The sequence below is a fragment of the Furipterus horrens genome, unplaced genomic scaffold, assembly GCF_987537825.1.
Source record: "Furipterus horrens unplaced genomic scaffold, mFurHor1.1.pri manual_scaffold_2, whole genome shotgun sequence".
In the NCBI taxonomy this organism is placed as follows: domain Eukaryota; kingdom Metazoa; phylum Chordata; class Mammalia; order Chiroptera; family Furipteridae; genus Furipterus; species Furipterus horrens.
Genome location: NW_028327172.1, coordinates 161,809,512 through 161,833,770, shown reverse-complemented (window position 1 = coordinate 161,833,770; position 24,259 = coordinate 161,809,512). Strand labels below are relative to the sequence as shown.

The 24,259-nt window shown below is 43.2% G+C and overlaps 1 pseudogene; it reads left to right on the top strand.

Moving 5' to 3' along the window:
• Positions 1–16,375: 16,375 nt before the first annotated feature.
• LOC150019838 (uncharacterized protein C12orf56 homolog pseudogene) lies at positions 16,376–18,218 on the top strand (annotated as a pseudogene).
• Positions 18,219–24,259: the final 6,041 nt, after the last annotated feature.

Sequence of the window (24,259 nt, the reverse complement as noted above, 5' to 3'; positions counted from 1 at the left end):
AAACAGCCATTAATTTTGCCTAAGCTGTATTTTCCTCGTGCAATAAAGTAAGAAATAATGAAATATTACCTTTGAGAAATCTTGAGAGGGTTTCTAATTTGTTGTTTCATGTTAATTTCTAAAAAAATTCAGCATAGTTTTTGGCAAGGGATTGGGTGCCAGGAACTGAAACCAAAACGTTACTGAGTTTTTCAGGTTTGGGCAATTTTAATGAGCTTTTTATAAAGCAGAAATAAAACTTAACATGATTATTTTCCTTTTTGAATTTGTCAATAATAAGTTGGGGGAAAAATAATTGTGGCCTAATACCAAATACAGTAGGTGAAGGTTTTCAATGTTTTTCTCCACCTAAGATATATACGCTACTGACAGTTTGTATTCATCTGTGAGGTACCAGAGATTGAGGTCAGGGCTCCATTTCCATATGTAATCAGATAGTTTCTGAAGAAACATATTTTGCTGAAGAAATCATTTTGAGGATGGTCTGCATGGTCTCCCAATGTGCTCAGTGATCAAGAGCACAGTTTTGAGGTCAGGATGGGTCCGTCATAAGCTATATGAACATTTGGAAAGTTACTTAACCCTTCTCAGGCTCAGTTTCCTCATTCATAAAATGGAATTAACAGCACCATACACATACAGAGTCCCTGAGAGAGCTAAAAGAGCTTGTAAAGGGCTAATCCTAGTATTTGCCATTGAGTAAAAAAGCAATAAATGTTGCATGCAAATGTAATCATTTTATTGTTATTTTTGTTCTTAGAGACACATAATCATAATACTGAGAAAAGGATAGAAAGTCCAGGGAATAAGAGTTATAATCCACACAGTAGATACCACAAATAATTTTTTAACTCCATGTACAAGAATTACAAATATCCAAATCAAGATAGTAAAAACCTGTCCAGTCATGTAATTTATGTGAGGAATACAGTGGCTCCAGAATATCCCATTGTCAGTGAAACTTTTAGAGTCAACAAGGGGTTGAAGACCTTTGCAATTCCTGTTAGACAACAGCAGCCAATCAGCAGTGATATCTGTGCAAGACGATCATTTCACTACTTGCTTCTGCAATAAGTCTTTGCAAGACTGGATTCCCAGTGGAGATACCTCTTTTATTCATACTTCTTTCCCACAGCTTAGTCATCTCTGAGCTTCACAGCTTCATGTTGGAAATCATTGTCATAAATTGGTAGTCAGTTCTGGAGCTACCAAGACCTACCTATTCAAGAGATGAGTTTGAAAACATCAGCACACTCCTTTATTTTCAGATAATCATACTTTGTAATAGATTATCAGCCAGCCTAAGAAAGGAATTGTCAGTGAAGAATGCCCAGTATATTTAGGGAAATAGTCATTAGAATTGATAAGTGACTATTTAAATACTTCTACCTTTCCTCAGAAACCCATTCTGGAAATGACCATAATATAAAGGCTCTCCAGCAGTAATCCTCCCTTGCTGGTAGTGAAGGGTGTTTCCAAAACAAGTGCATCCTTTGGAGGCCTTGTCTCTTGGTATTAACCACTGATTCATGAAGTTAATCTATGGTGAGAAGAAAATTGAGATTTCTTAGAGATTGATTCTAGGCTTTACTCATGTATGCTCTTTGAACTGCCTCATCCATTCCCATTGCTTAAGTTTTCATTGATATACTACATCAAATCCTCAAGTCTAGAGCACATTTTAGAGTTCCCAACATCTCTTTTTAGCTTCCTACCAGACATCTTCAACTACCTTGAACTGAACATGCACAAAACTAAACTCATCATTTTCCCTCAATTTATCCTATCTATAAATAACACCATCATCTGCCTAGAATTTCAAAGAAAAGCTTTAGATTCGCCCTGGACTTTTCTTTCACCTTCATTTCTAGCATGCAAGCAGTGGCAATATTTTGATTCTTTTATCAACTGTATCCCAATTTTTTCACCCTCTGTATCACCATCCTATTTTAGAGTCCATATTCTTACAGCATCATGCCTCATATTCTCTGCTATAATGTTTATTACAGTTATATATTAAAAATTAATTCTTAAGTTCTATTGAGGACAATAAACATGCCTGTCTTATTTGCAGCTACAGCTCCACATAGATATCACAGCTATCAAGTCAGTAGTCCTTATGCTTCATCTGATAAGTTTTAGTATGTTGTATTTTCATTCCCTTTGTCTCATTATTTTATAATTTTCCTTGTGTTTTCTTTTTTGACCCATTTGTTGTTTAAAAGTGTGTTTTCACATATTTTTTAATTTTTCATTTTTTTCTTTTGCAATTGATTTTTATTTTCATTTCATTGTGGTTGGAAAAGATATTTGACATGATTTAATCTTCTTAAATATGTTAAGATTTGTTTTTGTCCCAAACATGTTATCTATCCTGGAGAATATTCTGCCCGACATTGAGAAGAATGTGTATTGCAGTTGGTAGGTGAAGTTTCCTGTATGTGTGTTAGGTTCAATTGGTCTATAGCATTGTTCAAGACCTCTGTTTCCTTGCTGATCTTTTTTCTAGCTCTTCTATCCATTACTGAAAGTGGGGTATTGAAGTCTTTTACTATCACAGTGATATTATCTTTTTGTTTCTTTTGATTATGTCAGTATTTATTTTACATATTTGATATTTTTGATGTTAGGTGTACATATATTTATAATTGTTATATATTTCTGATGAAATGACACTTTTGCCAATATAGTCACACACCAATTAATGATAAGGATGCATCCTGAGAAATGCATCATTAGGCATTTTTATCTTTGTGTGAACATCATGAAGTGTACTTACTCAAGCCTTGTTGGTACAGCCTACTACTTATCTAGGCTATATAGTATACCACCATTGAATATGTAGTTCATCATTGAACATGACTGTACATAATGTCTTTACTTGTTTCTTAGGAGATTTTTTAAAACTTAAAGTCTAACTTGACTGACACAAATATGCCCACCTCTGCTCTCTTTTGGTTTACATTTACATGGAATATCCTTTTCTATCTTTTCACTCTCGTCTTGTGTATGTCCTTATATCTAAAGTGAATTGCTGGTCTGGGGGCATAAGGAGACTGAATAGGAATGTAAAAAAAGATACAATCAAGATTAAATAACAGAAAAGAAAGAAAGTGAATTTCTTAGAGTGTAGAGTTGAAGCTTATATTTTGTATGTGAGGTTTTGTTGTTATTTTTTGTATGCTTTATTGATTATGCTATTAAAGTTGTCCAAATTTCTTTTCCCTTTTTTCCCCTCCACGCAGTGACCCCCTTCCTTCAGTTTTCCACCCTCCTCTTAGTTCATGCTCGTTGGTTGTGCATACAGTTCTTATCAACATCTTCCTGTGTACTCCACTCCCTCCTACTATGCTTCTTAATTCCTGTACCATCTCCCTCCCTTCTCCCTCACCACTGACCTCCCCCCATAATGTTCCCCATACCTATAATTCTTTTCCCACTCTCGTTGACTACTTAGTTTGCCTTTGTTTCAATTCCCTAGTTTATGTTGTTGGTTGTTATGATACCGTTTTCATTTTAATGTTCATAGCTTTGATTCTCTTTCTCCTAAACAAGTCCCTTTAACATTTCATGTGAGTGGTTTGGATGTGATGAACTCCTTCAGTTTTATTTTGTCCTGGAGGCACTTCCTCTGCCCTTCTATTCTGAATGACAGCTTCACTGGATAGAGTAATCGTGGTTGTAAGTTTTTGCTTTACATTACTTTGAATATTTCTTGCCAGTCCCTTCTTGCCTGCAGAGTTTCTTTTGAGAAATCTACTGATAGTCTTATTGGGACATCTTTTTACATAATTCTCTTCTCTCTTACTGTTTTTAAGATTCTCTCTATCCTTAATTTTTGACATTTTGATTATAATCTGTCTTGGTGTGGTTCTCCCTGGGTCCAGTTTATTTGGAACTCTCTGTGCTTCCTGGACCTGTAAGTTTATTTCCTTCCCCAAGTTAGGGAAGTTCTGCTTCATTATTTTTTCACATAATTTTTCAATTTCTTGTTCTTCTTCTTCACCTTCTGGCAACCCTATAATTTGACTATTGGCCTGCTTATAGCTGTCCCATAGGTTTCTGAGCTTCTCTTCATTTTCCTCACTTTTTGTTTCCTCTTTATGCACTGTTTGACTGTTCCTTCCTTCCTTATGTTCTGATTTGTTGACTTAATTCCTGGTTTTCTTTCCCTCACCACTAGTTTTGTTGCAGAAACAGGGGAGTCCAAAAATCCCTGGAGTTTGAGGCTGGGGGATGGGGAGATGGAAGCAGCTTTCAGAATGCCTCTACACGTCTGAGGCTGGTGGCCGGTGTCTTTCATTATGCAAAATTGCTTGGATGCTTCCAAGGCCTCAGGTGGATGGGAGGAGTCTTGAACCAGGGGACGGTATGGAAAGCACACAGTGCCTACGTGGGATTCTGCCAATGGTCAGAACTATTGGCAACACCCACTGCGTCAGAGGACGCAGTCAGGGATATATAGGCAGCTGCGAACACTTTAGGGAGGGTGCGCTCTGCGGCTGTCTCCCTTGATGGCGGGTGTTCGCAGGGGTGCTCTGGAGAAGGAGAGGAGATCCATGCAGTTTACAGAAAGAAGACAGTTTGCAAGGAGGCTGAGAATCCTGGCGGTTTTGCATTGAGAGCTGAAGGGCACCACAGCACAGAAGGGACCTCTCCAATCAGATTGAGTGATTGGCAGCCACTGGTAAAGCTGAACTGTGCCTAGGAAGTAGGGAAACGGTGTTTCTGACCTCCCTAAAACTGGCTAGGTTTGGTAGAGGGGAGAAAAGGATATGTGTAACTGTTAAATAAACAATTTTCTTTTCACTCAACTATAATATTCAGAGTTGTAATTCTGGCGGCGGGCAATCAGACCCCTAACTAAAGAGCCCGTGGGTTTGTTTTCAAGTGGAGCAGCCCAGGGGTTCTGTAACAGTTTCATATGTGTTTTTGTTCATTTCAGCAGGACTAGCCTTCATTTCTTCCCATTTTGTTTAAGATCTGCTCTTGTGTCTGTAAGCATTTTTATAACCAAAGCTCTAAATTGTGCCTCAGAAAGATTTTCTATCTGCTGCTTCGTTAGATTAGATATTTGCTGTCTGGTCAGCTGCGTCACTGGGATCTCTATCATGATCTGTGCCATCCTGACAGTTTTGTGTTTACCTTTGCTTCCTGGGCAGGACTGCCACATGTCCTACACTATAGGGTGCAGAACCCTGTGCACTCATCACAACGGGGCAACCCTTCTCACCACGCTCTGGAGTTTTCTGTGGGGGTGGAGGTCCAAGATGGTTCCTGCTGTTCACTCTCCGCTGAGAGACCGGGAACCTCCTCTTTCATCCCCACCCTCTTTATGCCTCACAGTCTAAGGCAATGGGGGTCTGCCTTCCCCAGTTGGAATCGCAAGCTGATGGGTCTGGTCTGCAGCCTGAGGTGCTCCCCAGGTGCTTCTCACCTCCCCTTAAGTATGGGTGTCTGTGCTTACCACCATCCTGCTGCTGTCACCACTGCTGCTACCTCCAGCACAGCTTGACCTCTCTGCCCTGGCTTCACCCCTCCTACCTTTCCTGATGAGCTCCACTTCTTATAACTTTATACATTGGACTTCCATTTATTTTCTGAAACTTCTGGTTATTTCTGGTTTTGTGGTAGTTGTATTTCTTCTTAGTTGTGGAGGGAGATGGATTGTGTCAATATAGGCCTCCATCTTGGCCAGAAGTCCTCTTGTTATTTTTTATTTCTCAGCTACTCTATATCTTTTCATTTGGAAGCTTAACGTATTTATATTTAAAGTAATTAATGACAAGGGAAGCACTTACTATTGCCATTTTGTTAATTCTTTGCTGTATGTCTTACAGATATTTTTCCTTTCTTGCTGTCTTTCTTTGTTTTTATTGATATATGTCATCGGCAGCCGTCTGTCTCGAGAGACGATGGCGTAGCTTCTTGAGAGTCTATCTGCACCGCCGAGAATGGCTGTGCAGTCCGACTCGGGAGTGACAATCCCTGCCGCACTTGTTACAGGTGAAGGCAGATGGCTGTTGTTGCTGCTGTTGACGCTGCTTCCGCCTCAATCTTTTCTGGACCGCCTCCTCGTTGCGCGCAGCCTCTGCGCGTGACGTACCTTGCCTGACCGCGAGCCTCCAGGCTAGGCGGTCATCTGCTTGAACTTCCCATGTGTTGAGATTGATGGAGCATTGTGTCATATCCTTTTTGCAGATGTCTTTGAACCGCAGTTTTGGGCGCCCTGTCATCCTCTGGCCTTCTGCTAGCTCGCCGTAGAGGAGGTCTTTGGGAATACGGCCTGCATCCATTCTTTTGACATGGCCGAGCCACCTGAGGCGTCTCTCACTAAGAACTGCATGCAAACTGCTCATGTTGGCTCGCTTCAGCACCTCGGTGTTGGGAACCTTATCCTGCCAGGCGACATGCAGGACTCGTCGCAGGCACCTCATGTGGAAGCTGTTGAGTTTCCTTTCGTGCCTTGCGTAGGTGGTCCACGTCTCGCTGCCATAGAGGAGAGTGCTGAGTACGCAGGCTTGGTAGATGCGCAGTCTGGTTTTCTCAGTGAGGCTGGAATTGTTCCACACTCGCCGGTTCAGTTTGGCCATAACTGTGGCTGCCCTGGCGATTCTCCGGTTGACCTCCAAGTCAACTGACAGAGAGCTCGAGATGGTGGACCCGAGGTAAGTGAAGTCGTTGACAACCTCCAGGGTGTATCCGTCGATGGTGATGCATGGGGGAGTCCCCGTGCCTTGAGCCATAACGTTCGTCTTCGTCAGGCTGATGGCTAGTCCGAACTCCTTGCATGCGTGGGAAAGGCAAGTGACTAGCTGCTGGAGTCCCTCTTCGGAGTGTGATGTCAAGGCTGCGTCGTCGGCGAAGAGCATCTCACGGATGAGCACCTCTTTGACTTTGGTCTTGGCTCGTAGATGGGCCAGGTTGTAGAGCTTGCCATCGGATCTGGTGTGAATGAAGACACCCTCGCTGCAGTCCTTAAAGGCGTATTGGAGGAGCATGGAGAAGAAGATTCCGAACAGCGTAGGCGCGAGGACGCAGCCCTGCTTTACTCCGCTGCTGACTGGGAAGGCCTCAGAGGTTGCGCCGTTGTAGGACACCGTGCTGTGCATGTTGTCGTGAAAGGACATGACCACAGCAAGCAGATGTGGTGGACAGCCAATCTTCCGTAGCAAGCTGAAGAGTCCGCTTCGACTGACCAGATCAAACGCCTTCGTGAGGTCGATAAAGTCGAGGTAGAGTGGTTTATGCTGCTCGTGACACTTCTCCTGCAGCTGGCGTAGGGAGAAGATCATGTCCACTGTTGATCGGCCAGCTCTGAAGCCACACTGGGACTCTGGGTAGACGCAGGAAGCAAGGGTCTGCAGGCGGGCAAGAGCGACCTGGGCGAATACTTTGCCGACGACGCCGAGGAGAGAGATGCCCCGGTAGTTGTTGCAGTCGCTGCGGTCTCCTTTGTTCTTGTACATGGTGATAATGTTGGCGTCTCTCATATCCTGGGGGATGTAACCCTCCTTGATCTCTACTCCTGTAAAGGAGGAAAGAGGAAGGACATCTCTAAAACCAGAGAAGGAAAACTCTGACTCCAAAAAAAAAACCTCCGCTGCCTTGCGGCATACCTCTTTAGGGGAAAGGCTAAGGGAGTAAACCCCGACAGAAAATCCGGAGCCGGAGTCCCTAAGGCGGTTTGACATTGTAGTCAACACCGGCAACTCCTGCGGCGCACCTGAAGCCAAGCTGTATTGACTTCGTCTTTCCCTTGGACCCTTCAGCTGCGAAGAGAGGGGGTGTCTGCTGCATGGGCAACAGCAGACCTTCCATATCACCCTGCCCAGGCTCTGTAGCTTCAGCTTCACTGGAGAGGATACTCCAGCGTCATCGCAAGATGTCGACTCAACACGGGAGGAGACAGATACCGGTTATAAGCTCATCCGATTGGCGAAGGAAACGAGCGCCAGAGGTCTCCTCTGACGGCGGGAGAGGTCATCGCACCTCACTGGACAGCTACCGCCCGCCTCAAGCTGGGCAGCCCCCAGCCAATTAGGTGCCGTCTCGCCATGACTCGCCTGCCCCACTGGGTGCGTGGGGATCAGAGAGGCGCCTCTCGAAAAGTGGGCCACAAAACACCCGCACCAGTTAATTCCAAGCAAACAACAAGAAAGAAGCCTCCAGCTCTTCGCCTCGCTAGCTGGAACATCAGGACCATGTGCCCCGGACTTACTGCAGACCTTCCGTGGATCAATGGTGCCAGGAAAACCGCTGTCATCGATAGGGAACTGGCACGACTAAACATCGACATTGCGGCTCTACAGGAGACCCGGTTGGCTGACAACGGAACTATCAGAGAAACCAACTACACCTTCTACTGGCAAGGGAAGTCTCCGGACCAACCAAGACAGCACGGTGTTGGGTTCGCTGTGAAGAACACGCTTGTTAACTCCATAGAGCCACCCACAGGAGGCACAGAGAGATTACTTACCCTCCGATTGTCAACAACTTTCGGCCCAGTCAGCATTCTTAGCGCGTACGCCCCAACCCTCTGCGCCACCATCGAAGAGAAAGAACAGTTCTACCATGCACTGGACGAAGCGTTATCCAAGATCCCCAGAAGTAACGCTCTCTATCTCCTTGGAGACTTCAACGCAAGAGTAGGAGCCGACCACATGGCCTGGCCCACCTGCCTTGGAAACTTTGGGAGAGGAAAGATCAATGAGAATGGTCAGCGACTGCTTGAGCTTTCGTGTCACCACGGCCTGTGCGTGACAAACACATTCTTCAAGTGCAAAGAGATCCACCAGGTGTCATGGAGGCACCCCCGCTCCCGCCATTGGCACCAGCTTGACCTCGTCATCACCAGAAGAACGGATATTGGCAGCACCCTCCTCACCCGCAGCTACCACAGTGCAGACTGCGACACGGACCATGCTCTCGTGGTAAGCAAGGTGCGCATAATGCCGAAGAGGTTGCACCACTCCAAGATGAAGGGTCGCCCACGCATCAACACCAGTTGTGCCAGCAACCCAGTTAAGACCCAGCAATTCATCAACAAGATGGAAGATGCACTCGGCGAGGGAGTGGCGGCAGATGACATTATCGAATCCAATTGGCTACGTCTCCGCGACGCCATATACAACTCCGCCATTATTGCTTACGGGAAGAAAGAGCGGAAGAACGCTGACTGGTACGAGGCTCACTGGGAAGAAATGGAACCCGTGATCGAGGCAAAGAGGAAGGCCCTACTGGCTTACAAGGCCACGCCCACTCCCAGTACACTTCAAGCTCTATGGGCTGCCAGGAACAAAGTCCAGAAGACCGCCCGCCACTGTGCCAACACCTATTGGCTAAACCTGTGCAGAAGCATTCAGGAAGCCGCCGATATAGGCAACGCACGAGGAATGTATGAGGGTATCAAGAAGGCAACAGGCCCAATCCCCTCCAAGATCGCCCCCCTTAAGTCCAAGACAGGTGAGGTCATCACTGACCAGGAACAGCAAATGCGGCGGTGGACCGAGCACTACCTCGAGCTGTACGCAACGAAGAACACCGTAACAGACACTGCTCTTAACGCCATCCCAGACCTACCAGTCATGGAGGAGCTAGACACCCCACCTACTGCGGCAGAGCTCAGCAAAGCCATCGACCGCCTCGCTTGCAGGAAAGCACCAGGAAGCGACGGAATCCCTCCAGAAATCCTAAAGAGCGGGAAATCAGTCCTGCTACAGCCGCTCCACCATCTACTCTGTCTCTGCTGGAAGGAGGGTTACATGCCCCAGGATATGAGAGATGCCAACATTATCACCATGTACAAGAACAAAGGAGACCGCAGCGACTGCAACAACTACCGGGGCATCTCTCTCCTCAGCGTCGTCGGCAAAGTATTCGCCCGGGTCGCTCTTGCCCGCCTGCAGACCCTTGCTTCCCGCGTCTACCCAGAGTCCCAATGTGGCTTCAGAGCTGGCCGATCAACAGTGGACATGATCTTCTCCCTACGCCAGCTGCAGGAGAAGTGTCACGAGCAGCATAAACCACTCTACCTCGCCTCTATCGACCTTACGAAGGCGTTCGATCTGGTCAGTCGAAGCGGTCTCTTCAGCTTGCTACGGAAGATTGGCTGTCCACCACATCTGCTTGCTGTGGTCATGTCCTTTCACGACAACATGCACAGCACGGTGTCCTACAACGGCGCAACCTCTGAGGCCTTCCCAGTCAGCAGCGGAGTAAAGCAGGGCTGCGTCCTCGCGCCTACGCTGTTCGGAATCTTCTTCTCCATGCTCCTCCAATACGCCTTTAAGGACTGCAGCGAGGGTGTCTTCATTCACACCAGATTCGATGGCAAGCTCTACAACCTGGCCCGTCTACGAGCCAAGACCAAAGTCAAAGAGGTGCTCATCCGTGAGATGCTCTTCGCCGACGACGCAGCCTTGACATCACACTCCGAAGAGGGACTCCAGCAGCTAGTCACTTGCCTTTCCCACGCATGCAAGGAGTTCGGACTAGCCATCAGCCTGACGAAGACGAACGTTATGGCTCAAGGCACGGGGACTCCCCCATGCATCACCATCGACGGATACACCCTGGAGGTTGTCAACGACTTCACTTACCTCGGGTCCACCATCTCGAGCTCTCTGTCAGTCGACTTGGAGGTCAACCGGAGAATCGCCAGGGCAGCCACAGTTATGGCCAGACTGAACCGGCGAGCGTGGAACAATTCCAGTCTCACTGAGAAAACCAGACTGCGCATCTACCAAGCCTGCGTACTCAGCACTCTCCTCTATGGCAGCGAGACGTGGACCACCTACACAAGGCACGAAAGGAAACTCAACAGCTTCCACATGAGGTGCCTACGACGCGTCCTGCATGTCGCCTGGCAGGATAAGGTCCCCAACACCGAGGTGCTGAAGCGAGCCAATATGAGCAGTTTGCATGCAGTTCTTAGCGAGAGACGCCTCAGGTGGCTCGGCCATGTCAAAAGAATGGATGCAGGCCGTATCCCCAAAGACCTCCTCTACGGCGAGCTAGCAGAAGGCAAGAGGATGACAGGGCGCCCAAAACTGCGGTTCAAAGACATCTGCAAAAAGGACATGACACAATGCTCCATCAATCTCAACACATGGGAAGTTCAAGCAGACGACCGCCTAGCCTGGAGGCTCGCGGTCAGGCAAGGTACGTCACGTGCAGAGGCTGCGCGCAACGAGGAGGCGGTCCAGAAAAGATTGAGGCGGAAGCAGCGTCAACAGCAGCAACAACAGCCATCTGCCTTCACCTGTAACAAGTGTGCCAGGGATTGTCACTCCCGAATCGGACTGCACAGCCATTCTCGGCGGTGCAGATAGTCTCTCAAGAAGCTACGCCATCGTCTTTCTAGACGGACGGCTGCCGACGACGTAACCCTCCTTCCAGCAGAGACAGAGTAGATGGTGGAGCGGCTGTAGCAGGACTGGTTTCCCGCTCTTTAGGATTTCTGGAGGGATTCCGTCGCTTCCTGGTGCTTTCCCGCAAGCGAGGCGGTCGATGGCTTTGCCGAGCTCTGCCGCAGTAGGTGGGGTGTCTAGCTCCTCCATGACTGGTAGGTCTGGGATGGCGTTAAGAGCAGTGTCTGTTACGGTGTTCCTCGTCGCCTACAGCTCGAGGTAGTGCTCGGTCCAACGCCGCATTTGCTGTTCCTGGTCAGTGATGACCTCACCTGTCTTGGACTTAAGGGGGGCGATCTTGGAGGGGATTGGGCCTGTTGCCTTCTTGATACCCTCATACATTCCTCGTGCGTTGCCTATATCAGCGGCTTCCTGGATGGTTCTGCACAGGTTTAGCCAATAGGTGTTGGCACAGTGGCGGGCGGTCTTCTGGACTTTGTTCCTGGCAGCCCGTAGAGCTTGAAGTGTACTGGGAGTGGGCGTGGCCTTGTAAGCCAGTAGGGCCTTCCTCTTAGCCTCGATCACGGGTTCCATTTCTTCCCAGTGAGCCTCGTACCAGTCAGCGTTCTTCTGCTCTTTCTTCCCGTAAGCAATAATGGCGGAGTTGTATATGGCGTCACGGAGACGTGGCCAATTGGATTCGATAATGTCGTCTGCCACCATTCCCTCGCTGAGTGCATCTTCCATCCTGTTGATGAATTGCTGGGTCTTAACTGGGTTGCTGGCACAACTGGTGTTGATGCATGGGCGACCCTTCATCTTGGAGTGGTGCAACCTCTTCGGCATTATGCGCACCTTGCTTACCACGAGGGCATGGTCCGTGTCGCAGTCTGCACTGTGGTAGCTGCGGGTGAGGAGGGTGCTGCCAATATCCATTCTTCTGGTGATGACGAGGTCAAGCTGGTGCCAGTGATGGGAGCAGGGGTGCCTCCATGACACCTGGTGGATCTCTTTGCACTTGAAGAATGTGTTTGTCACGCACAGGCCGTGGTGACACAAAAGCTCAAGCAGTCGCTGACCATTCTCATTGATCTTTCCTCTCCCAAAGTTTCCAAGGCAGGTGGGCCAGGCCATGTGGTCGGCTCCTACTCTTGGGTTGAAGTCTCCAAGGAGATAAAGAGCGTTACTTCTGGGGATCTTGGATAACGCTTCGTCCAGTGCATGGTAGAACTGTTCTTTTTCTTCAGTGGTGGCGCAGAGGGTTGGGGCGTACGCGCTAAGAATGCTGACTGGGCCGAAAGTTGTTGACAATCGGAGGGTAAGTAATCTCTCTGTGCCTCCTGTGGGTGGCTCTATGGAGTTAACAAGCGTGTTCTTCACAGCGAACCCAACACCGTGCTGTCTTGGTTGGTCCGGAGACTTCCCTTGCCAGTAGAAGGTGTAGTTGGTTTCTCTGATAGTTCCGTTGTCAGCCAACCGGGTCTCCTGTAGAGCCGCAATGTCGATGTTTAGTCGTGCCAGTTCCCTGTCGATGACGGCGGTTTTCCTGGCACCTTTGATCCACGGAAGGTCTGCAGTAAATCCGGGACACATGGTCCTGATGTTCCAGCTAGCGAGGCGAAGAGCTGGAGGCTTCTTTCTTGTTGTTTGCTTGGAATTAACTGGTGCGAGTGTTTTGTGGCTCACTTTTCAAGAGACGCCTCTCTGATCCCCACGCACCCAGTGGGGCAGGTGAGCCATGGCGAGACGGCACCTAATTGGCTGGGGGCTGCCCAGCTTGAGGCGGGCGGTAGCTGTCCAGTGAGGTGCGATGACCTCTCCCACCGTCAGAGGAGACCCCTGACGCTCGTTTCCTTCGCCAATCGGATGAGCTTATAACCGGCAACTGTCTCCTCCCATGTTAAGTCGACATCTTGCGATGACGCTGGAGTGTCCTCTCCAGTGAAGCTACAAAGCCTGGGCAGGGTGATATGGAGGGCCAGCTGTTGCCCATGCAGCAGACCCCCCCTCTCTTCACAGCTGAAGGATCCAAGGGGAAAGACAGAGTCAATACAGCTTGGCTTCAGGTGCGCCGCAGGAGTTGCCGGTGTTGACTACAACGTCAAACCGCCTTAGGGACTCCGGCTCCGGATTTTCTGTCGGGGTTTACTCCCTTAGCCTTTCCCCTGAGGAGGTATGCCGCAAGGCAGCGGAGGTTTGGAGTCAGAGTTTCCCTTCTCCTTTGCCTTTCCCCTGAAGAGGTATGCCGCAAGGCAGCGGAGGTTTTTTGGAATCAGAGTTTTCCTTCTCTGATGTGCCCTGACTGGAAGATCGAACCAGCGACACTTAGCTCGCAGGCCGACGCTCAATCCACTGAGCCAAACCAGCCATGCTTTGATTTCTTTTTCATTTTATTTTCTTTCTTTATTTATGTTTTAGAGAGAAGGGAAGGAAGGGAAAAAGAGAAGTTGAGAAACATCATTGTGAGAGAGAAACAGTGATTGATTGCCTCTCTAATGTGCCCATCAAAGACCAAACCTGCAATCCAAGCATGTGCCCTGACCAAGAATAGAACAAGTGACCCCTCACCTTTCAGGACAATGTCCAAACAACTGAACCACACCACCCAGCACTCATTTTATTTTGCGTATCTTCTATAGAAATTTTCTTTGTGGTTACAAAAGGGATTATATTAAACATCTTATAGTTAAAACAATCTATTTCAAACTGATAACAACTAACTTTAATTATATAAAACAACTTTATTCCCTTACATTCCCCCCACTTGATGTTATCAATGTTGCATATTACATCCTATATTCTGTATATATTAACATAATGTTACAGTTACAGTATTTTTATGCTTTTATATTTTACCAGAATTAAAAGTGATTTTTGTAATTACAGGGTTTCATATTTGTAGATACATTTACCTTTACCACAGAGCTTTATATTTTTATATGCTTTCATGTTTCTGTGTAGTGTGCTTTCATTTCAAACAAGAAAATGTTTAGCATTTCTTGTAAAGCATATCTAATTGTGATGGACTCCTTCACCTTTGATTTGTCTGAAAAATTTTTATTTTGCCTTCATTTTTCAAAGACACTTTTGGCAGATATAATAGTTTTGTTTGAAAATCTTTTTCTTCCTTTGAATATATTACTTCACTACTTTCTTGCCTGTGAAGTTTCTTCTGAGAAAGCCTATGATAATCTTATGGGACCACCTTGTACACAATGAATCAATTTTATGTTGTTGCTTTCAAGCTTCTCTGCTTTTGACTTTTGATGATGTGATTGTACTGTGTCTTGGTAATGGTTTAATTGGACTTATGCTAGATAGAGTTCACTGAAATTTTTGTATTTTCTTCTTTCTTCAGATATGGGAAGTTTTTTGCCATTATTTCTTCAAATAAATTTTGACAGTTTGTCTTTCTCTTCTCCTCCTAGGACTCCCATAATGCATGAATTGAACTGATTGATTTTTTTCTGTAAAGGCCTTAGGTTTTCTTCATTCTTTTTTAATTTGCTCATGTGACTCAATAATTAAAAAAAAACTATCTTTGAGTTTGCTAATTTTTGTCTTCTGTTTTATAAAGACTGCCATTAAACCAATCCAGTATTTTTTTTAATTCAGTTATTATATTCTTCAGCTCCAGAAATTTTGATCTTTTAAAAATAATTCTGTCCATTGATCTTCACATTATATTCATGCATCACTTTTCTGATTTCATTTAGCTTTTATCCATGTTTTCTTTTAGCTCATTGGGCTTCTTTAAGATAGTTATTTTAAATTGTCAACTAATCTAAATATTTCTATTTCTTTAAGGTTGGTATCTGAGGATTTATTTGTTCTTTTGATTATGCCATGTTTATTTGTTTCTTTTCATGCCTCATTATTTTTTCCTAGAACTTGAAAAAATTTAAGAAGAACTACTTCTCCCAGTTTTTATGGATTGGGTTTGAAAAAAGGAAAACCTTCAACAATCAGCCCCACTAGAGTTTCTGGAAACCTCTCTAATGTTTTCTGGGGAGGCATTTTCTCTCCACTTAAGCATTTAAATTCACAATGAGAAGGGTTTGCTGTTTTCTTGTTCAAGAGTTCATAACTTCTATCTCTCTATGGTTTCTACCTGTAGCACTACGGGGTCTTTTGCGCTGTGAAAAGACACCTGAATTTGCCTCTCTTCCAAGTGGCCCTCAAGTATCCGGTCATTGGTTACCTGTCAGTGTTCTGAATCAGGTGAGACAGAAAGAAGTACCTTGGGTAGTGCCCACAAAGGCCATTTTGATACTTATATTCTCTTCTCTCTAATTTTGAGACAGATGTTGCAAGTGGGGTATTCTCTTCCTATTATTAACTAATCTGTGCCAAATAAGAGGAAGCTCTATCACAGGTAAAATGCAACAGCTTATCTTTCTTGTTTCAATCCTGCTGTTCTTGGCTTTGAGCTTCCCTGGGGAATTGTGACTTCTTAACTGGACTCTGGAGATCTCATAAAGCCTTCATGGTATTGATAGTTGCTGTTGGCAACTTTATGTGAGTGACTAGAGTAGAAGATGCAATGCATAGTAAGTTGGGTTGTTATGTTCCGACCGTTAGTCATATGGTAATGATTGTATTTAAATGCTGTTTTTTTTCCCCTTGTGTTCTCCTGATATCAGTTTTCTAAAAAAATAAAGCAAGAACACTTCTGTAGTGAAAAGAGCAATATTTTCAAATAGTTATTTATTCATTCATACCCATGTGACAAAACCACACACACACATACTATTACCAGTGGGAAAGATCAGATCCTGATTTATAAGAGATTGTTGACTACAGAGAAGCCAGCTCTTCGATCAACTGAATGTACAGGTATCTTTAAATGACTTTGAGATGAGCTCCAAACTTGGGGGTCTGGGTCCTGACATCCGGGTAGATGTCAATGGCAGGGCAAGTTACTTGATAGCTTGCGTGGATTCCACCAGAAGGGATGGGGAAGCGCAGCTTTGCAGAGGCATCTACTGGCTGGCTTGGCCAGCCTGGTGGGTTACAGCTGCCCCATGGTTACCAGCTTCCCTGAGCACATGAACCACTGCCTGCATGCATTCCTGCGGAGGCATCGGGCACCTGAGGTGTATGACACTGTCTATGCCTATGAGCCATGCACTGTGGTATCTGATTAGGAGAAACGTGCCTGAAAATATGTGACCTCAGCAACAGGCTCATCTACCTGACCCAGAACATGCCCAAGTCCATTTGGTAAACAGTGGCACTGAGGGGCACAGTGGCTACTAAACTAATGGATAATTACCCAGAATTTTTGAGTCCACAAGATGGAGAAACCAACCAATACTATTGTATCCTTTAACTATTTTGAAAAAAAAAGTGTGAAAAATCAAAAGGTATCAGGAAATTCTGATTTCTATTTCATCATTCTAATGCTAATAACAAAAAAAAAAGTCAAGGAAGAGCATAATGACCTATCTTTGGGAGAGGCAACGAGCCTAGAAGTCTGAGTGAATCCTGTCACGTATCACCAAGAGAGCAGCACTGTCCAAGGACTCAATTCTCTGTCCTCCTTCAAACCACAAGAAGCTCTTTCTTCATGGCCAAAGTTTCTTTCCACCCTCACCACCCCTTCCGGGACAAGCTCTCAGTCCATATCAACCACTGGCAAAGCTGTCAGTATGCCATCTTGCACAGCAAACACAAAAGAACCCAGAGGAACTTCCAGTTCACAAAGACTCTAAGTGAAACCCCTTTGGAATGCAATGGGAATGGAAATGAGTGTTGCTTTGGAAATTTCTCCCTGGCCTTTACAGAGCAGTCTAAAGGAGGCAGAACTTCATCACGACTTTATCAAAGTTTCTGTATTAAAAGGTTAATGTAATAGTTATGAAGCTACTCTTTTACAAGATCTCCTAATTGTTAGTGAGCTCAGTCCTACTATTGGAGGTCAAAAGCCATAGAGATCTGAAGGGAAAATTAAGCACTTTAGTTAATATAGGTTTGAACTTTTTTCTTAAAGACAATACTTTGAGGAAGATAGTTTGTTTAATTACAGAACTTAAAGTAGTAGCCCAGAAAAACTTCATTCTGAAAGCTTTTCTCAGTGACCTTTTTTTTATATCTTGGTGAACAACCTTCATGAGTACTTACCAGAGTCTAGGGATAAGAATGCACTTCAAAATAAAAACCGAAAAGCTGATGAGCTGATGGCTTGCATTGAAATTATACCGTCTGGGACTGATGTTCAGAGAAACAGAAAATGAGTCATTGCCTAAACACGTTGGCTGCTAAGTATTGACTACCATTAATCTCTTGATAATTTTAATTAGCAAGCCTCAGATTCCCAAATCTTATCCTGTATTTGATATCTAGTTTGTAGCTGATTCAACTTGAGTTGAGATGTCTTTTTTTTTTTTTTTTTTTTTTTTTTGATGCTGAGTTACAGAAGTTTGTCCTGGAATATATAGATACAGATATAGCACTTCTATATGAGACATTTATTGCCTTTCAGCAGGGAAATCTTTGATTGAGACCAACAAAGCTTGCTATTAGCTAGATGATGTCTCTTCTACACAGTCGTCCCACCTTAAATACTTTGGTGGCCAGTATTGTGAAACAAGTGGTGAAGGGGTTTTCAACTTCATTTCAGTTGCTAAGTCTCAGTCAAGCAGTTCTCTCGTGCTAACAGTTTTTCATTCTCAAGAGCAGCCTGCAGGAAAGGGAAATTTTAGCTTGAGTATATTAGGAATGACTACAGAAGAAGGCAGGTACTTTATTCACATGCCAGCCTTGAAAAAAAGGATCCTATTGAATTATCTTATTACCCAACCTACCACTCAAATTTTTCATGAAGTTCTGAAATTGGTTGAATGGAAACAATGTACAAAATGCTAATAATTAAGTATAATATGTTTATTGAGAGTCCACTTAATATTCATGAGAAACATTTTTGGTTTAATACCTGATTATCCCTGTGCCTATAAACAGCTATTTTACTTGTGTTCCATTAATCCGTCCTTAAGATACATCTTTAAAATTTTACATCTGTCACCAAAAAAGGAAACTTTAACTTCATTGACATACATAGATGGAGCTAAAAACTAGAGTTTCTCTAAACAGAAAGTTTCTAAAGAAATTAAAATTATAAAGGGAAGAGAGAAGCCCATGGACAGCAAATAAATAAAATGTAACCTGATGAGTTTTGTTGATCAACTAATGGTGAGCAACAGGAAGCCACTGAAATATCCAAAAATAAATTGTGGAGTGTATAAATTACAAAGTGATCATTAGAGAAATTTTGAGTAATAGGATGATACCTTCCTTTTCCACCTGTGAAAATTCTAGTAACATAAGTATTCATGGAAGAATGAGTGGAAGAATACAAGCATAAGGAAGGGCAGTTCCTCATTTATCATGGCAAAGTAGCTTGAACTTTCCTCAACCAAGTTAAATGCATTTTGCCACTCTGTTTCTGGCATCTGTGGTCTAATGCGAACAGTATCATAGTCTCTGTGAAAGAGAAATTGTCTATAAGCTGTTACGCTCTCCCAACAATTAAAAGAAAGTCTTCACTATACTTTATGGCAATAACTAATTTGATCCAACATAAACTTTAAAAAAATGACTTTGATCTGGCCCTGACTGGTGTGGCTCTACTGGTTGGGCATTATCCTGCAAAGCGCAAAGTCACCAGTTGGATTTCTGGTAAGGGCACATGCCTGGGTTGTGGATTTGTCCTGGTTGGGGCACATGGGAAAGGTAACCCACTGATTTTTTTTCTCACTCACATTGATGTTTCTCTCTTCCTCTTTTTCTCCCTCGCCCCCCCCCCCCCTGTCTAAAAATAAAGAATTATATTTTTCAATGACTTTAGCAGATCTGGGGCATGCTACATCTTTGTGTCCTGGCTGAGGTGACTTAACTAGAATGGGTTCAAACCACCCTGGCTAGGGTAGCAGCTATATATGGAGCAGGCACAATTTGAGGTGTCATGGTGCACAACTGCACCAAGCGACCCTGGCAAGGTTGTATGAAGCAGGTATAGACAGAGGTGTCTGAAGCAGGCATGGGCCAAGCAGTCCCACAGCCACATGATAGTCTGTCCTGAAGGGGACTGATGGAGATGGAGGGTGTGAGAGGACCCAGGTGTGCTGCAGCAGTCTTGTAGGCTGGCTAGAGCCCCTGGACTGAACTCATACCTGAGTTATTCAGGTGGGGTGGTGATATAAACAATCACATTCGATGACACCTCAGATGCTGGAGAGTTCCAGCAGCTTCCATATGTTTGGTAGATGCTTTGAAGTTAGTAAATGGATTTCTTTCTGGTTGAGTCTAGGTGCCTTTAAGCCACTGTTGTTGTGTTTTTTACTGTGCCCCAGGGCAGGCAAGTCTGCATGTAGGTCCTTCAGTGATATCCCTCCCTATTACCAATTACCATGTGGAAGTTGTATTCTGTGGTTCCCAGGTCTCCATTCCTTCTACTTTTCTCTATGATGTCCCTCTCTTGTTTGTTGTGCAGTAGTTGTTCAATCAGTCCTTAGTTCTTCTTCAAGAGGAATGCTCTATGTATTTGTGTATATTTGATGTGCCCATGAGAAGAGGTGAGTTCAGGGTCTTTGTACATCATCATCTTAATCTTACCAACCCTAAATCAGTTACATTTGCCTTCTAGTATCCTTCATCAATCACTCAGTCACAGAAATTATCAGTCAAGTAGAACACCCATTACCATTTATGTCAACATTTGTTGAATATTCCTAGTCATTGGGGGTTAATGTTACTACACAACACTACAAATCTCTGATTGTAATTTCTTATCATTCTTGGATTAATAAAGACACATTTGGTGATAGAAAACTAATAGTGCATGTGTTGTTATTTCAGGAAATGGCTTAAGGCAGGATTGCTAAACTTCTCCTTTCTCTCTCTCTCTCTTTTTTGTTTTTCACCAAATGACATACAGTTCCACCCTCTGTACTAGAAGCATATTTGCCAGTCTTTCAAGTTTATGTTATTTCTTGCTGTACTGGAATAAAATATAAAACAAATTAACTCTTTGTCTTTTGAATTATTTAATGGGAAATACAGTTGTCCATCAGAAAGTAGATAAATAGAACTTAGAGATTAAGGGAGAGGATCTACTAATTTAAGATTCATTCACTGTTTGTTCAATTTACTTTTATGGGTAAGTTGTATTTTAGTTGGATCCAAATTCCATGTCTCTGAAATCTTTTCAAGAGAAGACTTTAGTGTTAGATTTTCTGCTGCCTTCCCATACCTTTCGATTGTTGTTGGTAATTTTTCTTGTGCTTATATTTTGTACTATTTCAGGGAATGTTAGTGAGACCAAGCATTTATAGTAGTATTCTAAAATTTAAATGGACAAATAAACCACCTGGTGGTATGGTTAAAATGCAGACTCAGAGATTCATCAGGGCTGGGTGGGGCATTTATACTGAGCTACGGCTAATTCCAGTGCTGTGAGAGTAAGGATGAACTTAGACTGTCAGGAATAGGAATCTAGTGAATGCTACAATATTGCTGCAACATGAACTTCCAAATATGGGGCACATGGAGCCATTCTCAATTTTAAGGACAAACTGAAATTTGTCATTCATCTAGGTGCATGTTGGGTGGGTGCTGTTACTTTAGTGCAAGGGACATAAAATTTGCAATTTTCTTTTGTCATCCAGTGTTTATCACTGAATCCAATGGTATTTACAGCCTGAAGAAAATTAAAGAATGTGTCCATTGCCTCTTGTAATCTTACCTTATTGCTGCATTTATCTTGCTGTTGAATGACTGAACTACTTGGAAATGAATGTTTAATCCAGTATTTTATTACTGGGCATGAGTTTGTTATTTCTGTTTTCAAAGCCTACTGTGTTGAATTAGCATTCTTTTATGGAGAAGAAGAATAATGTCTTGGCCATTTGTGGGAAAGTGGGGGAGCAGGTTTTGAGTGTATACGTGTGTGTGTGTGAGTGTGAGAGAGAGAGGAAGAGAGAAAGACAGACAGAAAGAGAGAGAAAGAGATGAGATGAGAGTTGGTAGAAATGGTAAGGATACATGATATAGATAAAATGATACAGTGAGAGATAAAGAAAATATGAAAATGACTACATCATTTTATTGATTTTTTTTTCAGTTGTTAGTAAGGAAAAACAACAACAACAACAATCTCCTCTGAAGTCACTAGAATACCTGAGATTACTTTTTAAGGGAACCCAGATGATTCCACTTCCACAGCTCATTGGTGATTTTTTTTCTGTCCTTCAATCTCAAGGAAGCAGTTTTCTAGACAGTGTTTATGAATTGAGGTCACCAATTCCCAGAGTTCACTAAATCCAAAAATGAAAGGAGTGGAAGACCATGCAATATGTAGACATAAGTAAATAAGTTTAGATAGCTGAAATGAGCATCTTAGTTTTTACAGTGATTACTGCATATTATTTGTTATATTCTACCCTGCGCTATCTTTGATTCTACTTATCCACACAAAATATGCCTGCATATTGCTGCCACATAGAGTTTACCTGCCACTGAATGACCTCTTCAAGGAAAAGTAGAAGAATCACAGATAAATATATAAAGATCCCTAAGACAAAATAAAACTCAAAAAACAAAAAGCTCAGAGTTTACTAGTCAGAGAAGACAATTACTTTAGAGATTATTTAACACTTTGGTTTCCCTAAAGTTAGTTAATAAATATTGTGTAGAGCACTGGGAGAATAAGTATGATAAGACATATTGACACATCATTTCAGGCTTTAAAAGCTAAGGTTGAAAAAAAGTTGTCCTGAGATGCATGAGTTATTAAAAATAAATGAATCTAGTACTCTGTTTAGGTTGGACTTTGGGAATTAGACTAATTTGGACATGTATTCAGATCCACCTTTGCCTCATCCTTGTTATTAAATGTGTGATTATGAGTGTAATTAATCTTAGCTACAGATTTCTATCTGTGAGGTGAGTTAATACTACCAATCTCTTAGTGTAGTAAGAATTACATGAGATAATATGTGTAGGGAATTAATAGTGCTTTCCATACAGAAAGTACTCAATAAAGATAATGATAGTGATGATTTCAAATTTCTCAATTTAGATGCTCCTGAAAGCAAAGATAGAGTTGGGGACTTTCATAAAGGTAACTTATTTGGAAGAGTTTCCCAGGAAGCAGTAGTGAGGGAGTGGAGAAGGGAGATAAAAGGGAGAAAAATCACCCTCCAAAATGGAATTAATGAGTTCATCACTGTTCTCAGCAACCAGATCTCAGTTTTCCTGGGGATCCTCTGAAATTATGTAGAATCTACCTTTTTAGAAGATGGGGAATTGTGGAGAAAGGGTATTTATCAACTGACTACTGCCCTCCTTTGGTTGAAGCTTGCTCTCAGTACTTTGGTGAATATCCCCAGGAAGAAAACAGAAAGAACCTGAGGCATAGCAGCTTGATGTGGGACACTGGCCACATATGGTGGATGCCCCACCATAGCGGTATTCACATCAGGTGGATTAAGAAGCTGTGAGATGTGATGATGGTTTCTTAAATTCATAGTGCAAATTAACATCATACATTATATTGCTTATTAAACATATTACACAGGGGAACAAAATTTTTGTTGAGTTAGATCTGACACTTGTTTTTGACTAACTTTTGGCAACTGAATCCAAAAATGACCCAGATTTTCTCCATCACATCAAGTTTTTAAGGTAGAGAATACCCTCCCTCTGTCCCCAAAATCATACAAAATGTACATACAAAGGAAAATTTAAAAAATACCTGAATATATTGCTTATTTAGAATTATCTTATTCATGTAAAGGCTATATATTGTTCCTGTAAGTCAAGTTGTGTACAAGTAATAAAGTTCTGCTACCAAACATACATATTAAGGTATTTTATCTTTTCAAACGACAGGCTAAGAAATGACAAAAGGAGATACTTGAAACAGTCTCCTTCAGTTGGCAAAGATTTAAAAAATTGCTTCATGAGACCCAGTTTTATGTGCAGAGGTAGGAATAGAATGTTCTTTTTGTCAACAAGTGGCTCATGTAGAATGTTTGGATCACCAAGTTTGAGGTCAGATCTTGGAGGCCAATTCAACTCCACCCAATGCTTCTATGAGCTCTGCTGTCCCACATACACAGAAAACAGAGATACTTGGTATATTCACGTTGCTGACCAAGAAGGAAACAGACCATTTTAAGGTCAACACAGATGATCCAATTGTGCTTGTGATATTGCAACAGATCAATGACTCTCTTTATGTTTTCATATTCTTCACAAAAACAAACTGAAAGGCCAATTGGGACTGCACCAATAAATTGCCATTGTGCAGTAGGACACACTTCAAGCTCTGCTTTGAGCTATCGATGAACAGTCGTCATTCTAAAACAGTTGCATTCTAGATTGGAATTCCCAATTCCTCCATTAAAGCATGTATGTTATGGCAATACACAAAGCCACCATCACTTTGAAAGTACTGCAGAAATGCACTTTCTCTTGATCAAAAGTAGGATACCTTCGCTCTTTTTTCAAGCAAGTTTTTCTCATGTAGTCTTGATGTTAGGAGTTCTGAAGCCTTTTTGGATAGTCCCAAATCTCATGCCAAATCATTCAACTCATGCTGATCAAATCCCTTATGAACTGAGTCATCTTCAATTTCAAAACCTTCATCATTGCTGTCACTTAGTTCTTCACCATATTCCTGTTTTTTGAAAGAGGGTAGTTCAATGAAAACTGGCACTGGGATTTCAGCCAAATGAGGCACTGGGCATATAGCTGATGGTAGACTAAGATACTCTATTTTATATTTATTTTTCTTGTTATATCCTGATGTTTTCACTCTACAAAAGAAACAGTCACTTGAATGACCTCTGGGCTCTCGCCAAACCATAAGTATACCAAATGGCAATTTATCACATGTTCCCTTTGTC